Source organism: Platalea leucorodia (genome assembly GCF_965183815.1).
Source record: "Platalea leucorodia genome assembly, chromosome: 6".
NCBI classification, from domain to species: domain Eukaryota; kingdom Metazoa; phylum Chordata; class Aves; order Pelecaniformes; family Threskiornithidae; genus Platalea; species Platalea leucorodia.
The window spans coordinates 49,111,257-49,137,917 of NC_138828.1; positions in this window are offsets into that span (position 1 = coordinate 49,111,257).

Here is a 26,661-nt window from a genome sequence, read left to right on the forward strand (position 1 = left end):
AAACCTCCAAAATGATGTTAAAATGCTATATCCAATCAACTAAGCCATAAATTCAATTACTGTAGATTGAAGGCGTAGTTCTACTTCATATGCCAAAAACTAATTTCAGTCATAGTATTTCTTTTACTATACTCCATGGTGTAGCATAACTCAGGAGATTTACTGAAAGTTATAAATGGTATGTTTAAGATTTCATGACAATTTTTTTTTTTTTTTTATTTGCACATTGTGGTAAGGATTACTGCCTGAGGAAGAAAATATGTACTTTAATTTTCCAAACTAATGTAGGCAATAGATGTTCATCCATGTTTGTTTAGGATAAATTTGCAGTCATACTATACAGACTTTGAAGATGGTGTTGTTGATAAGGAGCAGCATATTGGTTTATGATCTGGTTTTTTTGACTCTTCATTTAGGTAATGGTCCCAAGCTTGTCAGTTTGACAATTCTGCTAAAAAATTTCTATTGTGATTTTTTAATTTACTGTGAACTGTATGTTTTTTAATATCAATTGTCTCCAACCTCTCACTAGCAAAATACTGAAGATAATAGTGCTTATTATCATAACAGTCTATTAAAAAAGATTCTTTTCAAAACTGTACATTATTAACCTCATAAAAAAATTTTCTTTGTTAAACTGAGGTTGAGTGTGATCTCAAATTTTATAGTATATACTACTGAAAATTTCCTCCTAGTTTTAAAAGACTACATCATAAATCATAAATTGAAATACAGCTAAAAATAAATTCACAATATACTTTTAGTAATTCTTTATCCTTGTTTTTCCTTTGATTACAAGGTAACAAACTAATTTGCAAAATTCAGTAATTCATGTGAAGTCTCATCATGGTGAAAATTTGTGAGATTTAGCTGACCTTTAAACCTTATTGTTCTGCTTTTAAATTCAAAGGCATCTGTAATTACTAGTATAATAAAATACTATACAAAATTCCTCTTATTAGTTCATGGTCACCTGAGGAGATAGTCAAAAGGAAACTTGTATTTTAGTGAGATTCAATCTTTTGTCCATGTATCTTGCAATCAGCTTCCAAATCTTGATCAAACCTAACTTAAGCCTCGTTTAAGTGAACAGTTTCATCTCCTCTTGGAAGTAAATTCTTCAGATCATTTTCTTTCTACCTAACTACTTTCCTAGAAAAGGAATATAAGCCTCTTCGCTTGGGAAACAAGTACTTTGACATTCCTATACGCTATTAGGTGGTATTATAGAAAGATTCTTCCCTGGGTTTGTAGTCACACCCAAAATATTGACTATAAGGTGAAATAAAGAGCAAAATTTGCTATAAATATGTAGACTTAAACTGGTTTATCAGAGTTAGCAACTGGACTCCCTCTTCCACTAAAAACAAACAAAATGTTCTCAATAGTTGTAAGCTATAGAGACACTTTTGGAAAAGTATACTGATATGTGCTATAATGTCTCTCTACATTTAGTTATACCAGTGGTTGTGCTGTACTGCTATGTCCTGGTTTTAATTTTATGTTGTTTTCGATGAAGCTGTACATTCATTGTATATGTATAAGTTATATCATGTGCCTGTACTGTATCTAATACACCAGTGTTACATGAATATTAGGTGCCGTAATGTAGATAAATAGTTACAAAAAGGATCTTATCCATCACAGCGGTACCATTATAAACACTTAAGTTACACTTAAGACCTGTAAGGCGGTGCATTAACTCATTTTTTAGTAAGCGTCCTAATATTAACTGATGCTCTGTGTGTGCCTGTTCATCTGTGCACAAACATGCTCATGTCTTATTAAATCTTCCTTGGTAATTGTACCTTTTATGTTGATGCGTAGAGTTTGACCAGAAGCTAGGAAAAGAGTCATCATTGAAGATGCCATGTCTCTTGTTCTTCAACCTATCCATCAAGCTTATGTACAGTAGAAAGTTGTTGCACTTAGTTGTAGCCATTAACAGTATTTATATTCGAATTCCATTTTGGATGGTCTAAGAAAGTTCCAGTGAAGTATAACACCAGTCAAACTAGGGGCTACATTAAGATCACTGTTTTAATAAAAATAAACACTTATTAGTGAGTCTGTTAGAATAGTAAAGCTTCTTAAGACCTGATACTACTGTGGAGGTCATGTTGTTCTCATGCTACTGAGAAGACTCACTTCGGATTTCAGCCTAACCATCAGTATTGAATCAATAAATAATCATCAAAATCTTTCACTACCTCTGTTGCCCTGAATTCCTAAAGTCTTCTGAGGTAATGTTGAAAACCAGAAGGACCTTTTCTTGACCAGATAAGTTTTATGGAACTATGGGAAAACTATGATCTGTACAAAACAAGTAGGATATTTTGGGTTAGGGGGGAAGGAAGGAAGGTTAGGGTTTTTTTTCAAATTAGTTTATACTGTCAAAATTCCAGAATAAAGGACTTTAAAAGTTCTTCTGTGTGCTAAGGGTGAAACTCTGCTACTTCTCCCAAATGCGAGGAAACCATTTTGCAGTTACGAGGACTGCCAAGCCTGTGAAATTATGATTTTGGAAACAGAAGGGATTGCCATTCTTGTACACAAATCTTTATATTCTGCTGCTTTTTTGAAAGTACTTTTATTATATATGAGAGCTTATCTCAAGGAGAAAAATAAAACTGTAGCACAGATTTTAAAAAATAAAAATTTCCCATGATAAGAAAAAAAAAGAAGAAAAAAGCATGATCAGAGCAATAGATTGATGTATCAGCCAGTTCTAAAAAAAATAGGAACAAAACCCTGGTCTCCTGAGTCCACTGCTATGCTGGCTCTACAGCAATGTTCAGGAATAATTACAGGAAAAACACTGAAATCCTTTTTAGGTAGTTCTGTCTCCTTTCTCCTTTCTTTTATATGCAAAAAGCATAACCGTTTTGTGGAGCAAGCACAAGCAACCAGGTCTCCTTTCCATGGAAATAAGATCCTCACCTAACAGTAGCGTCCTTAGAAATGTGAACTGAGATGCTCCGCTCTGGTAAGGTAGTAGTATCTAAGGACACCCAGGGTAGCAGAACTGTAGGTGCTTGCTGTCTCTCAACTGTCTAAGGAATGAGGCATGGTTGTTATGAATAGCTGTGTTGGCTCTGAATATCTGAATTCTATCTGAACAACACTTCATTTTCCCAAATAGTTGTCTCGATCTCTCATCTAGTCAGTTATGAGACCAGAATCTCATTTATTTCCCTAAACTGTACCCCACTATGTTATTACTTCCTCTGTTGTGACTTTGGATGCTATTGTTTGTGATGAAGCTTAGTATCAGTTTTATCACCAGGTTTTGAAGAGTCTGTCAAGATGTTAGGAAAAGAAACAGGAACAGGATGCTCTGAAACTGCATTCCTGTTTGAAACACTTGGCACTATACATCAGAAAGCTAGTAGTATTGTTTATTTATTTTTATAAATATTTTTAAAACATCTCATCCTTTGAGAATGGCCATCAGTATATGTCTGGAGATCGTGTCAGTAAAAGCATGCTACATTTACAGCTAGTGACAAGTTCTTGACCGACTGTAGCGAACAAGGGGTGCTTACGAATGCAACAGTCAAACTCTTTTCCTGAGAGACTGTGCTTTTCCTTTACAAGGTTCAGCTTCTGCTGAGTTAGTGATCAATTTGGTATCTTGTTTCGAACTCGCTGTTTTGAGCAGGTACATTAGACGACATCAAACTAGCCCTTCCAAAAAAGCTTGTTATGTATGAATATCCTTGACCTTATGTGAGATGTTATGGATGTGGTTCAGGTAGCATTTTTGTCATGTTGTGAGGGGCAAAAATTGTAGTTGAACTTAGAACTCCTGATGGTTTTTGGAGCATAGGTAATGTACTGCTACTGAGAAAAAGGTAGAGGGGAAGACAAATGGGAATAAATCCCAGTACTTGTAGCTCCTAGGTCCTTAAAGCATTCAGATTGTTCTTTTTTCAATAAATGGAATATTTCTCATGTTTTACAAGAACATCTTCATTTAGGAAATGGGTTTCCCCCCCCCTTTTAACTGATACCTTTTTGACTAGTGTTTACCCTTACAAGCTGACAGTTCAAAGAATAAAATCCACAGAGTGCATAGCAAGAAAGTTCATGCTGATTGACCTGTATATTACCAAATAAACACTTGTTCACCATAATCCTTTACCACAATTACCTCATATCTGACCACCTACTTCCTCTCGTTGCTATCTCTGAGAATTTGCCTTCTTTAAGCTACTAAAAAGCACATCCTTAATGATATCAGTGATTTCAGCTGGAGTGCTTATCTCAAAAGACACTTGGTCATTTGTGTTGGGCATTTAAAAAATTATCTGTTTGGTGATCCTGATGCTTATACTAAGACTGCATTTTTTAAATAGGAACCAGAATTATTGTCTGGTTTAATATAAAAATACCAAGAACAGTGCTTCCTTACAATATTAGTGATAATACATATTTCTCAAAATTTATAAATAAATAAGAGAAATATGTTCAGCTGTACTCTTAACTCTGGTCTACTGGTATGCTCTTTTATATATATATATATTTTTTTTTTTTTCTGTGGCAGTCCTGCTGTGCTGATTTTGGTAGAATGAAGATAGCAGTTAGGTAAATGTCATCAGTATGGAACAATCAGGACAGGATCTTGAATATCTAAGTTTATGCAGAATCTTCAGTGACTATAGTAAATATTTTTTCACATTGTTAGAGTGAAGTATTTTTATGTAGTGGTTAGTTAAATTCAAACGGGAATATTACTGTAAAATGCATAACACTTTCTTATTGATACTGGAATAAAATTCTGTCAGTGACTTTTGTATGTTTGGTCCACATCAAAACAAAGGAGCTTGTAAAAATAATCACTGTGACTGCAAATACTGGTTCATATCTATATTAGTTCCTAACATACATTAATATAATTGCATTGCTTTAAATTAAAACCTACCCCATTACATTTTCCAAGATTCGATTTTTAAAAATAAGGAAAATTATAGAGCTTTTGGCAGTTAAGACACAATGATGGACACTATCAATACACCTAAAACTTGGATTTGAAAATAATTTGAAAGATGTGCAGATGAGCGTAGTGAAAGTGTTCAATATTATTTGGTATTATTAAAAGAGTAAGGTATGACAAATTTCTGAGCAAGAGAGAAGTACACTCTGCCCCTTCTACTTGATGGCTTGAAAATGACGGGTGCTAGTAAGGACATAGAAAAAATGGATTGGAACCCAGTCAGCCAGCAATTCCAATAACCAGGCGAGTCTGAGGTTTCCTACAATTTGATATCCCATGACAAATTAAAAACATGACTTAACGTGGCAGACCTTGGCCGTATCAAGAACAAAGACTGTGAAGTGTGATTGTTGTGAACAGTTTCACATGCTTCTGTAGCAATACTGAAACAGCAGGCGTCAAGGAATGTTCAGTATAATTAAAGTATCAACCTGAAGGATCCTTCATATGTATCTTTGCTTCTTATTATCCAAAACAGAGCATCCTCACTATATTCTCTGTGATTACTCTTAAGTGATTCATTTCCTACAGATTCACAGAGTGAGCTCCACTTCTGAATTAATTAGTGTATCTATATATATGTGTTGTCTCTACAAAGACAATGCTTTTGGTCAAAATTTGCAGGAGTCCTGAAGTCTTTCCCTAATATGAAATGAGTACCTAGTATGTTTTTATTCACCCCCAAAAACAGATGGAATAAGAAAATGCCTAAACAATCTGAAGTTTCCAGTATTTGGGCTTTGGTGAAAGTACAGGCAGCATAAAGTCTAGGGGTAAGGATCTACAGCTGAGAATATTTTATCAGTAACCCCAGAATTCAAGTTGTCATCATTAACCTTGACACAGTATACACGACCTCACCACATCCTGTCCTGTCCTATTTCTATTTTCAGGTATGTAAACTTTAATGGCAGTAACAAATATTTTCCTTTGATTACAGGAGCAGGTGTCTTTTTCTTTCCAGCACATAATAAGCATAGACATTTAATGGGAAATATGGGAAAAGGCAGAGGAAAGCATTCTGTATATGGCTGGAGGAACAAGTACCACTGGCCACGCAGTTAGCGTTTGGCAGACTAACACCTGTCTCCTTCAGATCACTGTCATATCTCTACCTGAGCAGCCTCCAGACCTTTGTCTACACATTCTGGTCCCAAAGCGTATTGTGGTTTGTGGCTTTGGAATCATAGGCCTTAAGTCTCTATCCTCTTTGGGAAAGGTGTGAGTATTCTTCTGGAAAAATAAAGGTATATCTATAGTAGTCTAATTGGCAAAATGCAATTTCACTCCTAGTTATTTCCTAATTTCTATGCTGTTTCATGTACCAAGCTGAAACATTGAAATAGTTGTCAAGATGTTTTGAGATGCATTGTGAAAGCTTCCTATTATTATTTCAATTTGTAAAAATATATAATAATAACAGAAAATAAATAATCATCATCAATACTCCCTCCGCCCAATTAATGAATGTTAATTGCTTTTTCAGATCCCAGAATAGTATACTATGCTTCTAACCTCTAGTTAAAGGCATAAAATATACCTCAATTTTAATTTATAAAAGGAGGCACTGGAGGCAAGCATAGGAAGCATGTACACTGCAAAGCATATTTTTCAGCCTTTATCTTTCAATATGCTTACTCAGGCGTACTGCAAAAAATCAACTCCCATTGTAGCCAGTGAGATTTCAACATGCTGAACATCTCTCAGTAGGTAGCAGGACCTTGCAAGATCAATCTCATAAAGAGAAAAAAAATCTGAAAATAAGTATGGGCAATATCCAACAAAAGGCTCCTACAAAATTCTTGGTAAGATAACTTGGAATACCCAGTGATGGGTAGTGACAAAAATTAACACATCCAGCATTTTTTGAACAACAGCAATTGATTTTGCAAAGGAAACATAAAGAAGGTCTCCATCTGTGAAAGACACTGTCTATACTGAATACTTCAAAAGAATGATTATAAATTCATATTAAGAAAAATATTTCTGTGGTTAGGAGCTATATTAATTACATGTATATATATTTCAGTTTCCTATAATAACTGGGAGATGTGCTGATGTTTAAATAGGAGTAATGTCATTTAACTCTAAGGCAAGATATTACACTGGTGAAAAGTTTTATTCATCCAAATCTTTTTGCTAGTCCAGGGCTAAAATATGTATGATTTGTTTTTAAAGAGTTTTTAAAAGTTTTCAAAGGAACATTTTAGAACATACCTGACAAGTTTTCTCATATTCTTTTCATATATCTGCACTACAATATGATTATGAACAAAAGTAAACACTAGAAATTGCAGGGCCATAATCTTATTACGTCTTCTCTCCTAGCTTGGAGAGTATGTATTGATTTTTTCCACATTAGCAACTCTAACTCAAAGACCATTAAAGGATTAATTCATATTCTTAAAATTTCATATTCCATTATATCCAAGCAACAAGCACAGGCCTTCTAGACAGATTTCAGTCAATAAACTGCAGATTTCAGTCAATAAACTGCAAAATTTTACACCATCATAGGATTTTGCCCTTCAAGAATCACTTAAACATCTCAATATAGTTGATTTAGAAGTACGCATGTTTCTTAGATTCCTACTATACCATGGTCCCCAGGCAAAGATTTCATGGGAGAAAGAATTTTCCTTGGAAGTGGGCAATTAGCTAAAGAAAAAAGAAGCAATTTCTTATCACTTGGCCAGAGTAATAGAAGTTACTGCTATCTCTCATATCTATTTTTCATTTAAGGCTCCAAGTTATTTGCTGAGCATGAAGGGAGGAAGAAAAAAGGAAAGAAACTTAAATCCACTGAGTATCTCATGTCAAAGAGAAAGTTTCCACTTGCTGAAAAAACAGGATTAGTACCTTTAAAGAAAAAAAAAATTACACCAAAATCCAACCTGTCTATTAAATAGAGGACCACTGCTATCTAAATAAAGAATAATATTTACATTAAACATCTGAACTGATCACAAAATAGACTGATTTTATTTAAGGAGATGATGGATGTGGGTTAAATATTTTGGGAAAGATAAATTTACTGTCATGTGTTACATATGTGTGTGTGTGTTTGCGAGTGCAAATGCATTTATATATATATATATACATAGCAATAAAATACAGTGCTGCAAGCAATTAGAACCATCAGAACTGTTTTGCTCAATAATGGAGTTTTGGTACAATTGGTTTATAAAGCTCTCATTTTAAGAGAAACATAGTCTTTACTTAGCCAATATGCCTTAAGCTCTGATCCTGCAAGCTGCAATAATATGGTTAATCTCTTATCCTTGCAAAGAAACGCATCAAGTAATTTACCATATTGCAGTCATGTCATGTAAGCTATCTGGAGCTATTTTATAAACACTATTTCATAGAACCCTGAAACACAAGATATAAGAAACATAATAAACCCTTTTCTATTGTGGTATCATCCTGCATTTAGTTCAAAGTAGTTCAATTTGTGTAGCAGAGTACTAATTATGGAAACAAGTGCATATGCCATAACCTTTTTATAAACTCTCCTAAGCATAGTTATTTTGAGTAATGAGGATAAGTAATAAATACCTCAGGATATCATTTCAATAATGTAGCCTGCTCAAAATTAGGAGTTTTTAAAGTAGAAGTCAACATAACAATTTGGGATACACCAGGGTACGCTCACACCAACATTAGGATATTGCACTGAAACACTTTTATTTGGGGAAAAATTAACACAGAAAAGGGTTATGTACAGGAAATCACATTATGATGAATTGGAAGGGTATATTTAGCCAGCTTTGTAAGGATTTCTGTTTAAAATAGTAGCCTAAATGGTTTTCATACTAAAGAACCATTCTATAATAAAGAAGTCTCACATTAAAAATTTTCAAATGCCTCTCTCTCAATAGAGATAAATTGTATGTCTATTTTGTTGTATTAAGCTTCAGATATTGGGTTTAAATTTCAACATAAATTATTAATCATACCAAATGTATTACAGAATTTGCTGGAGTCATTAGAAATAATATCAAAGAATGTTAGGGGACAAAACCAAGAAATATTCTGTAAATGAAACTATATAGTTCCATTCCACTCACTATATATTTTCATGCAGAACTGAGTTTGGAGAAGCATTTGCTAATTTATTATTGGAAAAGCCCTTGCTGGTTTAGTCAAGCAAGAAAATTACCCCCAAAGCCCACAAGATTTATAATGCTTAGAAAACAAAAAGAAAAAAATTGCAACAAAAGGAAAGGGCAATTCAAAACCTAATGAGACATTTTAGGCCTCATTTACATCTCTAACCTGATGCATTTCTTCAAAACGTTTTTCTTACTAATTTGCATACTAAAAGCTTATTCTTCCCTAACCAAAATGATGATGAGATTTCCCCCACTATACTGAAGTTAGCATTACTTTAAAAGCTATTTATAGTCACTTTTAGAAGATGACTAGTGTATCATTCTTAAATTCACACCTCTATTAGAGCTGATAGTGCAACCAAATACTTTTTTCTTGAAATATGATGCCTGTAAATTTAAAACAGAGGTTTTATGGATCATTACTACAAAACATGGTAATTTTATCACTGAATAGACTTTTTTGCTAGACAAGTCTAATTTTTAATTTTTTTAATTAAATGTTAATTACAAAAATCCAAGTATGTGGATAAATGTCTTTTGATTGGGTAAGTCTCATCTGGTTGATAGTGCATGTATGGATTTCCAAAAGGCTTTCAAGAAAACCCCTTGTCAAAGGCTTTTAGGGAAATTAAGCAGCCATGACATAAGGAAGGTCCTTGCATGGATAACTAATTGGTAGAAAGAAACATGCCAGGCATATGCTCCCTGTAATCACTAAAGCAACTTGAAAAACTAAGGCTCCCTTCATCAGAGGATACCCATCCTATAGCCTATGTATGTCCTTGCAAATATATGGTTAAAGGATCAGTCTTCTAGTTCTGTTTATAATTTGATTTTGCAATTGCAGTTTGACTTTGAATTGAAATTTGAAAGAGAAAGGCATCCCCTATGAAAACAGTCACCTAGTATTTTCAGAAGTGGAATAAATACTGTTGATAAAATAACAAGAGGTAAATGAATATCAGTTTATTCTTCATAACTGCATATTCAAATTTTAATGTGGTTCACAAGTTAGAATATTTCATATTAGACATTTGGGTTTGAAGTGAGTAAAGGAAATAAAGCACAAGAGAGAATTTAAAACATGGAACATTTTATAATATGTTTAAGCAGACACAAGTAGTAGTAAAAAGGGTTTTTTGATGAAATTTACATGATGTCTAAAAAAAAACTGTATCTTAATTGGCAAAAAATCTCACTAAGAAAAATATCACAGAAAAATTAAAATTTACCCCATTTCTATAACAGTAGCATATGTATAATAGATTCCATACCTCTTTGCACTAAATAACACAAAAGTAACATTTTAATGACCTAAATAATGAAAAGGTTGCACTTTTAACGAAGTTTAGGTGCAAACAAGAATGATGAGTGTTATCAAATGTTATAAAATGATGAAAGTTATAAAATGCAAGCATGGTATGGACATAAAATTCCTGTCAAGGCATAGCCTTTACAGAGGAAAGTGCTTTTTAGGATAAATGCTTACCTAAGAATTGTTAAATTTTTCATGCATAGCCCTGAAGCGAGAAATCTGTCACCTGAAATTATCTTATGCTTTGTGTGTTTTCACACTTTTGTTAACAGTGAACTGTTAATTGATATGCAAGGGAAACACTGAATAAAGCAAGATTTTGGACAACATGCTGCCACTTTACGGATTAAAAACCCACAAGACTTCCTCCAATAACTAATAATAAGTAACTTTTGCTTTTATGGTAGCTTTTTACATCATGCTTTGAATACATCAAAACTGTTAACCCTGTTGACCGGTTTTAGACAAATAAAGCAGAGGAATGGAAATCTGAAGGAATTTTCCAGAAAGGCGCCTGAAAATAGATGTTTGAGCAGAGAGGAGAGATCCAAATTAATGTCCCAGTTATATAGATGGAGTAAAATGAGCTTAACTATATTATTGAAATTCCTTGGATATTAGACAGTTAGAATGAAAGCCACAGAAAACATTGTTTTTTATAAATGTGCTCATTATGGAAACATCTGTTTCCTAAACAAATGAGATGATACTACAATTTTTTAGATGCCTGCTGCATAGTACCTGGTAATGTTAGGAGCTTAGAAACCTTTGCAAGCTTAACTGAGCCCTTTGACAGATGTGATTATTGTCCTAGATGTTAGTGGTATAAATAGGTGAACAGATAATTTTGTCTAACACTTCCTGAGGAATATTTCTTGACCTATAGCATGTTACACTGTGAGACCAAGGTCCAGAAAAAGGAACCCAAAATGTTCCTTAGAAAAAATTTAAGCCTCAGTGTCCAATATGTATTTCTGAAAATCCTTTCTTAGTTACTGCCTGACTCTGGAGGCACCTTAACTCCAAATACACTGGTTTTTGACCTAAAGTTTAAAGCAACTAAACTTCATGTTCCTTTTCATGAAAAAAATGCCTTGGTCTGAGAAACTGAGAAATTTTATGTCTAGCTCATGCCTAGACAGTTTTAGGGAGCCTGTGGTTTTGTCCAAGTCCAAGAAGGCAACCAATCCAGCAAAGCTTTTAGGGTTACATCTGCCTTCTTAAAGAATACCGTAGACACTAGATGCTACATGCTATTTCTGGATTGAGACACACAGTTAAAAACTCTTCATCTCCTCTGCACTGTGCAGAATAGAATTCAAGGTTCCTTGGACCAGCAAAATGGCAAAAATACAAGTTTAAATTTGTAGCCTGTTAGCAAAAACAGTAGGGTAAGAACAAAAAGGCCTGGCTTTCATCACTCTTTTTTTTGTATGCAATAGCTACATAGAAGTACTACATGCCAGCACCTTTATATTCCCCGTTTCCTCCCTCTCCCCAGGGCAATTCCCCTGAATAAACAGACACACTTTTTTCTTCCCAGAACATACATTAAACAGAAGGGGAGTGCATCCTCCTGAAATAGCACTGCAAGGAAAAAAAAAGGACTGTCCTCTTCCTCATTAAAAAAAAAAAAAAAAAAAAAAAGGCTTATAGCCTCAAGTTTTAAGGATATTCTCAGAGTTAAGATCCCAAGTTAAAGGAAGAACCTCATTATATTCCTGTGCTCTGAGATTTTAGGCCTCTAAGAGAAGTTTCAAACAGCCCGTCTTAGCAGTTCCCCATTATCTAGCTGTAGATACCTGCGCATAGACTGGGTTTTCCCTAAGTGACCCCCTGCTCAGTCTTTGAATTGTCTTCTGCTTTGTTTTGAAGAACCAAACTTTCCACATGCTGCATCAGGAGCCTTCCTTTCTCATAAGGGGGTCTGAACCCCATACTGCAGACCAGTTGTCTAAACATTAACTATTACAGTATTTAACTTTCAGCCTTCTAAGTCGCTTCCAGCTATTTTGTTGATCAATGATCATTGTGAAAAAATAAGAAAGATTTTTCATCGCTAGTAGTAAGAACCCTGTCCGCTGCAGGGAATTTTCTAACGTCTTGTGGAGTGCAAGCACACCCTCTGTAGGGATTTCAAAATCTTACTGGCTTCACTTCCACAATAATGACCTTTCGTTATTCTCATGCTCTATAAACCTCTCTGTCGTAGTTATTTTCAGTAGTTCTTACCCCTTCTGTTTCTTTCCTCACCCGACTACATTTATGCTGGCGTACAGAACTCATGTTATTTTCTGCCCATATGGTCTCGGTGAGTTAATCCATTTCTAGATTGTTGTATGTCAGTGCTGAGCACTCTCAAATATTTTCTTGTGCATTTCCATCTGGAAGTCAACATCTCACCTCCTGTCCTTCTAATATCTTTTCAGAGCAATGTCATAGATTCCTCAGAGCACAGGGAAAATTGGAATTGCGCCTTTTTAAATTGTTTCTTTTGCCTTGCCTCTTTCTGCAGCACTGGCAACTGCCACATTATCGTCCCAGACATTTAATTTTATTTGAATTGTATGTGTTAATCAGTGACAATAATATTTCAAATTAAAAAAAAATAGGCCCGCAGCTACATTTTCCTTTAAAAATTGTTTTTGTTGTTGCTAGGGGTTGGAAGATTGAGAGAGGACAAACATGTATATAGGAATCTATGTTTTTTTCGCCAGTATAAACATTTCTCATTTATAAATAATATATGGTCTTCACAGTTCAGTCTCCATTGCTTTTGGCAGCAATAATTTCATCACTTTCTTATTTAAACAAAAGAATTATTTGTAATATTGCAATATCTTAACTGTATTTTACTTTGCAATGCCACAGAACCAAGCTGTTCCACTTTCCCCCTTTAAAGAAATCTGACAGAATTCATTATTTCAAGATTGCAGTTCTGCTTTTTTCAAGGATTCTGAAACACTTTAAAGTTCCTCTTTTTTATTCTTTTTTCCTTCTTTTTTTTTTAACAAAATGTATTTGAGGTACCCAAATTTTTACAATAAATTCAATGTCAGCTTGAGCATGAATACTTTAAGAATCCTTATAGAATTTTTTATTTATTTTGATGTGTAATAAAACTTTTTAGAGGCTTTTGTGACAATGAGATGCATTAAGCATGGCCCTTTAGAAGATTTATTGGTTATTCTCATTTTAATTTTTTTTAAATTACCTTTCTCTTTCTTTTTTATAAAAGATTAACTTTTAAATACAGAATTTGACATTTTTATCTTATCCAAATCAAGAAATCATAAGGAAAATACCTGGGGAAGTTATCCATAATAAAAGACAGAGACTCATCTATCATTTTATTTGCTTTTTTACATTTTAATATTAATTAAATGTGTTTACATAAATATTTATATAGTGTTGAAATTGAAATTGCTAACATTGTAACACATAGAAGTAGTACAGCAATAAATTCTCAAGAGTAGAGCTAATGCCTCATGCCTCATCACTTGTCAATTATGGCTGTGAAACCAGAATAGCTAACCCAAAAGAGGGCCTACTTTGCTTCTTTTGTCAACAGAGAGTATCTTGTTATAAGCAAAACATGGTAGACTGTGCAGGTATCCTGTTGTGTGACAAAGCATGTACACTGCTTGCACTGCAATGGAAAGTGCCTTTTCTCCCCAAGCCCCCACCCCACCCCCCGATATATCAATGCCTAATTGAAAGTCTGAAGATATTTTTAAGGCTTTCCTTAAGCCTGGCAAAGGCTGAAGTTAAATGAAAGATTTCTTATATCCTTCTGATCTATGGATGATATACCGACCTTTTAAATCTGTTAGCAACCAGCATAAACCAAGTAATCTGCAGCCTGCCATAAATTATACCAGGAGATCCACAGCAGGATCAGTACTGGGGAAATGCAAAGATCACAATTACTCATATCGATGTTCCTTAGCCACAGATGAAGGTTTTTTCATATTCGCTCTCATAATCCTTATTAAACTCTGTGATTTTGAGGATTATTTTAAAATTATTCTGATAGCACAAACTAGTTGCAGATAATGAATAAATGTATACCCTTTATGTCTTAGAAATTGTAAGGACATGATTCCTCAAACGTACACTTTGAAGCATTTTGCAGCTGTTTCTATGGATGTTTTCTTGCATGTCAAATGTGTATTCTATATAATATTACAAAAACAAGCTAGACTTAAACTGAAATGTATCAAGCGATTGTGTATTGCATATCTAGCTATTGCTCAGTGTTACTAAGAAGTCTATTGAGAAATTTATCATTGCCTTATGAAAAAGAAACCCTTTTAGGTATATTTATGGATTTGCATCAAAGTCTTTAACAGAAGGTGAACTGCATAATAATTTATAACTAAGCCAAACAAGTAGTAAAAATCAAGAAGGTCTAATACCTCACAACCTGTAATCAATATGATACAGAAAATAATCCTGACATTCTTCCCAGTTCTAGTAAGTACCTCTAGTCTGGTAAAGCATAAGCCTCTGAAGGTAATACAGGAATTTCAGAAAGCAGGAGTAAAGCAAAGCACCAAACATCGCTATAAGAAGTTTGTATCTTTCAGGTGTTGCCACTAAAAAAATTCATGCCAGTTATGACAAGATTAGTAAATAGGACAACCTAACAGGAAGTTATGCTTGATAAAATTAGCATTCAGAAAAAGAGAGGGACTGGAGTATCTGCTGAATGACTGAAAATAACATGTAGAAGGCTCAGTCAATAATCTTTCCCAGAATATACATGTCTATATCTTTTGTCCTAATTCTCTTTTTAAAATACTCCCCTTCCCTTCCCTTCCCTTCCCTTCCCTTCCCTTCCCTTCCCTTCCCTTCCCTTCCCTTCCCTTCCCTTCCCTTCCCTTCCCTTCCCTTCCCTTCCCTTCCCTTCCCTTCCCTTCCCTTCCCTTCCCTTCCCTTCCCTTCCCTTCCCTTCCCTTCCCTTCCCTTCCCTTCCCTTCCCTTCCCTTCCCTTCCCCAATTTGTGTGTGGAAGATACTTCTGCTACAGAACTATGGAGTTACTATGATAATTCAGTTTAGTGGCAAACAGAAACATTATTATTGTAAAATCATGTAAATTCTGTCAGTAAAACAGAAAGAAACTAACAGGAATTATTTATGCCACAAGGCCACATTTTCAACTATGTTTTCCTTGAATTAAAACTAAATTGATGAATCACTGCTGGATGGAAAAATTATATCAAAAAAGCCTAGTAATCTTTGTGAACTAAGTTAATTAGGGCCTTTATGTAGAATGCCCAAGATTTAATGTATAACCACCCCCCTGAAGCCAAACTCAGTATGTAAAGTCAAGTGGTTTCTGGAGGATGGGAGGAGAAAAGGGTTTGGTTCCATAGAAAGAAGAGTGAGTATTGATTATTAGAATTCTAGTTATCTCCTCAGAAAACTACCTGTACACTGTGCTAGGTGCAATTGGGTATCAAATAGCACTGGAGCATGGACAGTAAACATCCCACTCCCATTTCTACCTGCTGGTCCTGAGGCAAGGATTTCTGTGACTTCTCCCACATCCTGAGACGTAGGTTGTTACATCTGGCTCTCCTATTTAAATGTACACACGATGCATGTTATAAATATCATCTTCTGTAGTACAAAATAAAAGTTTTATGGACAGTTGCAAGCCATATGTTCTCAAAGAGAAATCTTTTCCAGATGAACTTGTGAAGTCAGTTTGGCTTTTTTTCAAAATTAGTATGTAGCTGCCAAATTTTACATGGTATTCATCATTCAGTTTTGTCACATCTCTAATTCTATTTCATATGAATCCTAATGATACTAACTTTGAGTAGTGGAAAAATGAATTCTGACTCCTGTTTTGTTAGCGTATTTTTATTAAAGTCAAATGGCATTCAAAAAAGGATATCTTTACCTTTCAAATTTTATTACATTTGGCTCAATTAAATGAACATGTAAATTTACTTAGCACAGAGTAACTAACAGATAGGAACATCTGGGTTGCTCAAATAGGCAGAGTAGCATTTTGGAATCAATCATGTCTCATAATTTAATGAAATTTGGTTTAGAAGATAACCATTTACTATTATCCCTTACCTCATTCAGTGACCCAGACTATATCTTCTGCTTGTTAATTGGTGCTTATTAGGATGGGGTTTGGGATGTTTTGATCACTTCACAAGAAATTAAACTGAGAAACCACCAATTTATTTATCATAATCTGCTAAATGGCTGTCAGATGGCCATGTCTTTTGGTAACTGAGTTTGACTATGTATTTGCTTACTTTATGTATGTGCACAGTTACTAGAATACTACATATGCACACAAAGTTCAAGCACCAAAATAACTGTTTGCAGAACTAGGGCCTTAGCAATGGAAACTTCCATCATCCGTTGCTCCAACAGGCACTGTGCTGTGTAGTGAAATTGTATCATGGTGCGCAGAATCACGTGGACCCTAATGGAATTGTTGTTACAAAGAAACAGTATCCAACAGTGTGATTTGCATCATGCTGTGTGAGCCGCCTACACTTTTCAGCAGTTGGTTCTGTGTCTGTAATTTATTGCTCTAGAAACCATTATAATAATACAAGAAATGCTGCAGCAAGTGTAGAGGAAAGAACACATCACAGTCAGACTGTAATGACTATTTAGACTATTTAAACTCACTCAGCTTGTTTTACATTAGAAAAACAAGTCCTTTTCAATTACTTATTTTATGCATTTTATTTGGCTTTCTGGTCTCATTGTGGTTGAGATTAAATACACTATTACACATTTTGAGATAGTTTATGATCATAACTGCTCAAAAATGCAAAACAAGGCCTAAATATAAAATGCTAAAAGCAAAAATTTCCACCTTGAAGAAAAATGGTGACAGATACGCTATTTCCTGCATAAGAAATGGTCTCATTCTCATCTAAGTACTCCACAATGTATGATAAAAGTATGCTGAAATCTCTCTGTACATCAGCTGCACAATTCATTGTGTTAGTCTTTTTAAAAATAATGACATTTAATATATGACCATTATGGACTTCTTCCTCATTAAGTAGGAGGGACATAGCCAGGATGGTTTTCGGTAGCTCAGTCTTTTCATTGGTGCAATGATCACTGGGGGGCCAATATAAGAAAGAAATGCCCTGAGGCTGCTAAGAATCCCTCAACAGACCAAAATGGGACTTCCAGCTGGTGGCTCGATATCACCTTTTCAGGCTTGATTTAAGCACAGGACATGGCCCATAATTTTTATCCTCTGGAATTTTTATCCTACTTCTTTCAGCACACAGCTTGCTTCTGTGTTTGTACTGTCCTGCAGAACAGAGAACAATTTTTGTCAAGATTATTGTCCTTTTATCTTCTGTGGGATAAAACCAATCGTTTGTAACTGCATCCTTCTTCCTCAGGAATCCAGATGCTTTCATTGACATGAAGAAGTTAGTTACTCTAGACATTGGTGTAATGTTCTGTTTTCATTCCCTGTTCTTTTCCATTTCTTCTGACTCAGCCAGTTCTTTCCCCTCTCCATTTTCTGTCTCTTTTCTTAATTTTCTGAAACTTGTAACCTAGAGTATAGCTGACAAAAATGTTTTGGTTCTAGAAACCCTTAAACTTCTTCTGTTGTAGATTTCTGTACTGCCCTTTTCCCAAAGTTTTCTTTCCTGTCTGTCACTCACCGATTCCACTCCAATGAACATTCCTTTTCTCTTTTGCCAGAGCTCATTTACAAATCCTAAATGTTCCTCTCTGTCAGTTTACCTCTTTGTCTCTTCTATTACCGTTGTTCCTCATTCCCAGAGCTCTTTTCTGTCACATCCTTTGCTTCTAGCCTGTTACTACCTTTCCTTAAGCTATTTCTGCATTTCATTCATATTTAATGTTTCCACAGATCTAACATAAGTATAGTCACTTCCTTAACCTCCCAGCATAAGTAATTTCTTCTGCCTGAAATACTCTCTTTTTGAAACCACATATTGCTTTGCTACCATATGCTTACCCTTTTCTTGGGGATGTTTAGCAGCCAATGTACATTTGCTTCCCTATCCTTTACCTGCCATGTGAATTTACAGAAATCTTCATGTTTTCTTAGCATTCAGTACAAAAGCTAGATACACAAAAGCATGACGTACCACACAAAATTGTATTGTAACAAAACCCCAGTATGGGAGATAACTGCATGTTTATTAGGATGCTGGTTTTGAATTTTTTTTCCTGATCTGTTTCCAATATAATAGTACACAGCAATGTGGCAGATGATAGGAAGGAGTAACTGCTGGCACCAAACCTAATTTAATTTTCACTGATATAACCTGAAGGAAACAAAATGCTTAAATGTTAAAGCATTTTCACCACCTCAGTAAGGATCTCTTCAGAAGAATAGATACAGATATCAAGGGACTGACCAACTAGAAACTTCAAGGGTAAAATTATATTTTCATCCTCTCATTTATTTGGTGCTTTGTTTATCTCTGAGTAGTTTTTTTTTCCCTCTGGATTTTTTTTTTTTTTTTTTCTGGAAAAAAATGCATTGAATTGTCTATTTTCAGCCCTTGAATGCCTATAGGAAATTTGAGCATAAAGTACAGAAAATTGGAAATACATGTAAATTTAACTTTTAGAGAAAAATATAGAGATAGTGATAGCTTTTGGTCTTCTGACAGGATATAGGGAATTTGAATCGTTATTATCTAACTTAAGAGAAAGTTCAGAAAATTACTTATGGGTATGTTATATTCCTTAACAGAGTCTGAATTCATATGAAGTATTTTTCCTTTGAGCAGGGCACAAATAAGCAGCAGTTTTGTCACATTTTCCAGAACTACTGGAAAAGTTCAAGAAGCTATAAACTACAGAAAGAAGCAATAAAACAGTAATAAAATTGTTAACATTATCTATAATTAAACAGATTAACAGCCCACATTTTTATATTTATTTTGTGGTTTTTTTTTCACCAAAGCATTTACCATTTATTTAGGAAATTACAACTAACAGTATTACAACAAGATAGTGCTAAGATATTTTAATGACCTTAGAGTTCTTTGGGTTTTTTTCCTCTGTATGTAAATTTTTTAGAGACTCTCATAACTTAGTTCTAGTTTTGCTTAAAATGTGTCACTGGAAATTTTTTCTTTCCTTCTTTAAATCGTTTACATATGCTCCATAAACAGGTGCTCCAGACAAGCCTGTAATTTTTCTGAATTGTTATTTAGTGAAATGCATTACTTGAGCAAAGATGGGCTATTGCATTTCTCTCAGTTAAATTATTAAAATCTTATTTTTATGAACTTGTTAAAATTAAAAGACTTGGTTTTCAGCAGTGACACCTAGCTTACAATTCATCTTTGGTGTTTTGCTTCTCTCTTTCCACACCAGGGAAAATGCTTTTTGTTTCTGCAGAGCAATCAGGTAAGATAATATCTAGCATTAGCAAGAAGTTCACATTTTCTTAGGGCTGCTTTGAGTGTAAAAACACTTGCACAGATCTAGCCTTCACTAGCCATTTTCCTAAACTGTTCTGAGTCAACCCGTGAACTTTTCTTACACATCAAAGCTTATTTCCAACTGGGCATTAAAATCAGCTTAAGCCATAACAGATCCTGCCTGATGTGGGGCACCATCTGCACCATTTCTAGTACCCTATTTAACTTCTTTTCCATTTCTTTATCGGTAATTTCTGAATGTATGTGATATGAAATATAAGCATTTGAATTTCCCCGCCAACTTTTACAGGTTACAAAAGTTAAAGTGTGACTATATAACTGTCTAATTGTCTGTTATTGCTATTTCTGTTGCAAGTAATTTTTTTTTAATCAGGATGTTCACAGCATTTTAGAAATCTTGTGAATTTATTCTACTATTTCAGAATGTTTTCTGCATTTTGCCTTACTGTTTTTTTCCTTCTTTTCCTGACTTAGTTGCATTAGCTCAGCTGCTTTTCCCTCTTCGTCATTGCTTTGATCCAATGTTTGTGCTGCAACTGCAGACATATCTTCAGAACACTGGCGGATGCTAACACCCTCCCTCCGTTTACACAGCCCTTCCTGCTTAACTTTTACTGCAAGCACTATACAGAGTTTATGAACGTGAAGGAATTATATCATCAGATATCACTATGCCTAAGATCAACAGGTGACTTGAGAGCTATAGTATAGAGACAGAAGGTAAAGACCTACTGTGCATGCTGTCAGTGATTAGAAGGGCAGTCCCTTTTGAAGGAAGCTGACTTTCAGTGTTCACAGTCCTGCTTGAGGTGCTAAATGCTATGTAATAGAGCATTTCATAACATGAAGCAGTTTAATCAATGAGCCAAAAAAACCAAAACAAACCTGTAGTCCTATCCAGCAGTTGCTATGAGGATAAAAGCAGTTTACGAAGGAGTTCATGTAAATACTAAATGTATTTCTAATTTAATGTGAGTCACCATTTTCACAGATGGATAATCACCTTAATGGCAAAATGATATAATGAAACAAGGCCACAGAGGCCACTGTATCCAACCTTATCAGAATATTTTCATCTCAACCCAAAACTTTAATTGCAAACATTTATCCTCATCTGCTCACTGGTGCTTTTTTTAATCCATTTTATGACAATCAGTAAACACTGTTTAAAAATTAATGGTGATCTCAGAGCAGGTCAGCTGGCTTTTGGCTGACCCTGAGATGACTGACAAGTGGCAGCATATGCTATGTTTCTAGATCTAGCAGGAGGAGAAAGCGAATGTTTAATTTCCATCATGATTTGTGGGGCCCAGATTTTTTCAGACAACTTTGTGTTGACAGAAAGTGTGAAATATATGAGCTTTAAAGAATTTTATTTAAATTTATTTATGATATAATGTAATATGACAGCGCCTTTCACAATATACCCTTTTGGTGGTGTAGGTTACCTATAACTAAGAAATATATTCATTTCACTGTGCCGTCAGCTTCTCTATACTTAATCTTTTTGTTTTGGTAGGAAGCTCTTTATTTTTTTTTCCCCAACTCATTTATAATGACCAACATAAAATAATTGTTACTTACTTGTATTTACAAATATCATTCTTGTCTCCAAGGACTAATAATTGCTATGTGATTATGTAGCCTACATCTATCATATTATCTTTTCCTCACCTGGTGAACCATGCTGATATTGTTAATTTTTTTAATGCAGTGTTGTTTAGTGATCACTGTAAGTTTCAGGGCTCTTTTGTGGTGTGAAGTCTCCAAAATCAAAGTAAAAGACAGTCCATACACCAGAAAGCTTAAACACATGCTAAGAACACATCTAACCGGCAGAGCCAATGATCACAGCAGAGAGAAAACCTAGTGAAAATACAGCCTTATTTCTATTATTCAAATAGAATGTGACCAGTTACCAGCCTGCCCTATATCTTCTGGCAGTTTTCCATGACCACTACAGTAAGTGGGTTCTGAACAGGAATTTTATTTGCTGCACAGCAATGACTGCATGGGCTGTTTCTGTGAGGATGTCCTTTATATAGGGAGTTCAGTGGAAACAAAGATACAAATGATGAAATCAAAATGGACAATCAGATGATGAAACGTGTAAGTGTAAATAAGATAAAAATTTAAAAAAAAAAAAAAAAAAAAAACAACAAAAACCAAAAACAAATACAAAAGAGAAGTTTTGGTGGTTACCAGAAATAAGGAATTGTGACTTGGACGGAATGACTGAACAGGTCTTAGTAGTGTGGTTTTGATTGACTGAAGTTACTCAGTGAAAGGGAGTTGGCAACTAGAAAAAGCCCAGGATTTAGATCAGACAGATAAGTAACATCAAATGTAAAAAAAGGCAAGAGGGGAAAATAAGGAAGGAGAAAGGAAGAGAAAAATAACAATTTCTTTAATTTTGGGGAAGGCAAACACACAAAGTGTGTAGAGTAAAAGGAAGTCCTTACTGCTCTGAGGAAATGTAAACGTATTACAGTGCGAAAGGAGTGACTGTCTGCTTTGGTCTCTGCCAAGTTCAGAAATGAAAAGTACAGATTCAGGATAATTCAGGTAGAAAGGGACCTTAGGAGGCCCTAGTCCAACCTCCAGCTCAAAGCAGGGTCAGTTATGATTTCAGATTATTATTTTAATAATTCACATAAAAATTATTTACAAAATAGTTTATAATAATCTGACATCAGGAGATGAGACCTAGTACTACTCCTATCACAGTCTAGAGAATCTGTACCATATGTGGCGCTCCTCTGGATGAGCTTGCATGTAACAACTAGCAGACATTACACTGATCTTTTCATTATTAAATTTTCTTATATAAATGAGACAGGATCTCACAAGCAATTTCTTTAAGTCAGACTGGATTGTTGTGTATCAAGGTATGTAAGACACTTCAGCTCCAAAAGAGACTCAACAAGGCATCAGAGTCTGACTCTATTTTATCTATCAATCAGGTTCATCAGCTGAAAGGAACTAGGAAATGGCATGTCATATCCTGTTTTCTGCCTTCCTTCTGTATCTGCTTAATGTCTAAATTACTTAAAATGTATTAGACTGAATACCAAGCAAGACATGATGGGGAGAGAGAACTGGAAATATGGGGAAGTTCAAGGAACAAATGCAGCATCTGACAGTCAGATGGATGGCAAAGTTCAAGGGAAGAATGAGATTATATTGATCGGTGTGATAGGAATTGTTGCAACCTATTGCCAAGGTTTTTTTACACATATCATAGAATGTGGAAAAGAAGTACTTTAAACAGGATTTTTGAAGGACAAACTGGTATCTTCATAATACATGGCAGACAACAGGGTGGGAAGAGGCTATGTCAAAGTTTTACTGATCTTGCAGAAAGATCTCTGCAAGGGACTTGTACATCCATGTAACTTAAACTCTTACTCAGTCTCTTTGTACTGAACCCTTACACTGAACCCTGCCATATCAAACACAGCAAACCTTCAGTGACTCTCTTTGCCATCCTTTATAGCGTATCTGTTGTATTAAAAAGATGTCTCTTCCCGACTCCAGTGAAGTCACACGTTGTTTATAACACATCATCTGTTTTAGTCTGGTGAAAATCTTTCCATTGGGCAACTCCTTGGATGTTATTCAGTTAGTTTTGATTGTGTGTATATGGCCTACACAGAGGATATTTCCACAGTTCTTTATTCTAAGAACTATACCATATTTTTATAACATGCATTATCACAGAGGTTTGATAGAATCCTTCCATATTTGTTTTTTGAAAAGTATATCCCATGTGTAGAGCCAACCACTGTTGCACAACCTCTCTGTCTATCTTGCTGGATTGTTATGTAAATAATAATACAAGAAATAAAAAAACAGTGCCTCTGTAAGTGGGTGACTGGGGCACCACCTTCTTACTTGAGGAAAATTATTTTGTCAAAAAATCTTCATCAGCTCTTTAAAGTAATCTTGATACAGGTTTTCATTCTTTCTTGTAGAAATAGATCTTTAAAACCCTCAGTTACAACTTAATTCTCTTTATTGTTAGTATTGCAGCAGTCAGTTGCACGTTCATACAGCCCTGAGTTTCCCAGCCTCATTGATGATGATTTTAAAGGTCTAGTCGCATTAGCAGGTAGATTCACTGAGTGAATAGGAGCACATTCATGAGTAAGTTGTTTTGCCTAGTGAAAGAAGAAAAGGCATGACAGCAGCTCATGACATTTTAAAAACTAAGTTCTCCTTCCACAAATAACCACCCAAAGTGAAAGGGGCTCTTTCAGTTAAGCCTCCCTACTGAAATCTAGAGCATTGTTTACAATAACTAACTACATTCAAGGAGTAATCAGATGACTTTAAGGCTAAAATGCTGTAACACTAAAAATTTCTGTTTATATCCAGTTTAACTTTATTAGAGTAATCATCCAGCAGAATTACAAAAAGGTTTGTTTTCTGGTCTTAGCTCAGCTTCAGAATACCTTGTAAACCTCTTTACACTTCTATGTATCTCAGCTTCCCCGTGTTTAAAACAGAATGATAGTTCTTCACTGACTGAGAGACACTTGTAGGGTTCATCACTGTTTGTCAGATGGTTTTGATGACAATCACCATAATATAGCACAATCAAAAATCATGTGAAAATTTAAAATTATGCAGCTTTTGGCTGAAGAGAACACTTGACAAAATGGAGAATGTCCCTGCTACATGGCGTTGGTATCCTATTACTGAAATACATATTTAAGTATAAAAAGGATAGAATGCAAAAAGTATCTAAATGATTGATTAACACTTCTAAAAAGAAAATGAGTTTTTCTTTGAACTAATGACTGAAAATCTCTGAAACCAAAGAACGATTCACTTTAAATGTCATGGTATAAAAATTCAAACAATAAATTCAACTATAAATGAAATTTTCAGTTGAAAGTCCACATGCTTTTCTGCTCCTGATGAAGAGAAACTGCTTTTTATGTGAATAGCAGTCAATAACAATGAACTTTTTCTTAATTTGCTCTTTGGCAGAGCAACTGTAGTTTTGTTTTGTGTGTTTCACTTCTGGGTTTTGCACTTTGGTTTGTTTTTTTGCTATTTTTAATGGGAGTACAAAGAGCCTTTATTTGATGGTCTGCATATAATAAAGTAATACACCAAATTACCATCACTGACTATATAAAATGTATTTTCTTCATGTGATAGTGCAGTTTTGGATGGGAGACGACTCAGGGACCAATGACTTAAAAGCATAAAATCCAAAGAATTCTAAAATATTTTTTTTTCTTGATGCTCAGAAGATGACTGTAGAATATTTTTTTGCCACTGAGGCACATTTGAGATGTGAGAAACATTAACAATGAGGAGGGCTTTAGGTCAGGATCACTCTGCATCATAGATGGCATTATCTGCTGATTTAGCTGAGCTGAAAACTGCTGAAAAATAATCCTTTTTGTGCCCTTGTCAGTGGCTTTGGCCTAGAGTAATAGAAAATCAGCTTTACCTGAGTCAGATAATCATTACAAAATGAATTTTGTTCTTGACTCATAGAAATAATTGGGAAAAATATATTTGATAGGTGTGATGAATATTATTTTAAGTTAAAGCTTACTGAGATGTATAAAATACTAAGTGCTGCTGGTAATTGAGCAACTCTATGCAACTGTAAATTAGCTGCTTGAATTGAAAATAGATGATTACTGAAAGCACTTTCTCCCCCTAGAAAACTTGCTGTTCTCTTTTTCCTTAGCATTCACAAGGGGCATTCAGTTAATCATACTGAGGTCTCTCCCTTAGTGCTGCAGCAGCTGATTACCCAGCAGGAGGTGCAGTTCCAGCAGGGTAAGTCAGAATGGTGTTGGTCGTTCCCTGGGGAGGGACATCCTGTAAAAACACCAAGGTTGAGAACTGTCATATTCACAGCAGTAGGTGCATTTTCCTCAGAAATTAATGGAGCAAGCTGGGCAAAAATGTTTTTAAACTACATCTTCCCTAGAGTAAGATGCAAATTCAAAGCTCTTTTGAAGCGTTGGAATGAAAGTTGAAGATAAGACTTTTTAGTTTTTGACATTGATGATATAGGCAACACTAGCACTACGAATACTAAACTGAAATGGAGGATAAGTGGGGCAGATGTTATTCAAGCAGCTCCCAAATGCAGTCCTAACTATTTCAGAGCTAGTTTAACTAAGGTGCTTGTAATTGTGGCTGTTGTTATTGCAGAATACCTGTCATAGATGTCCTTGCTTCAGTTTTTCATTAATTGATCGACAATGCTAGATTTTTTCCTGAAATGAGAGAATTGAAAGTAATCTTGCCAACTAGACTCCCATCCAGCAAAAGAGGGTTTGAAAAAGGAGTGAAGCTTTGAGATGCAGTGGTTTTTTTCAGCGGCAGTCTGCGTGCTGTTCAGCAGCAATTCTAGGCTGCTTTCTCTATTGTAGGCGATGCAGCACAAAGTGATTGTGATCTGTTTACAGAAAGATTTTACAGAAACATGGAGCACCTTGTTTGCTCTGTCCTCTTGAACAAAGGCATAAGGAGCGTCTGTTTGTAATACACAGTTTCTACAGATTTCTTACTAATAGAGCAAGATAAATCCTCAAGGATTGTCTCTAATAGATTATGTAAGGCCTGTACAACCTGGTCACAAGTTCCCTCTCCCACATGTTTTCAGCTCCTTGCCCTCTTTTCTTTGCTCCAGCTCAGCGTGGCTTTTTTGTCCTTCTCATTTGATTCCTGTGTAAGCTCCTACACTGTGTCTATTACCACTGGGTTATAAGAACATGAATGGCCAGACCTGAAATCCACCTAGCCTGACATACTGTCTCTG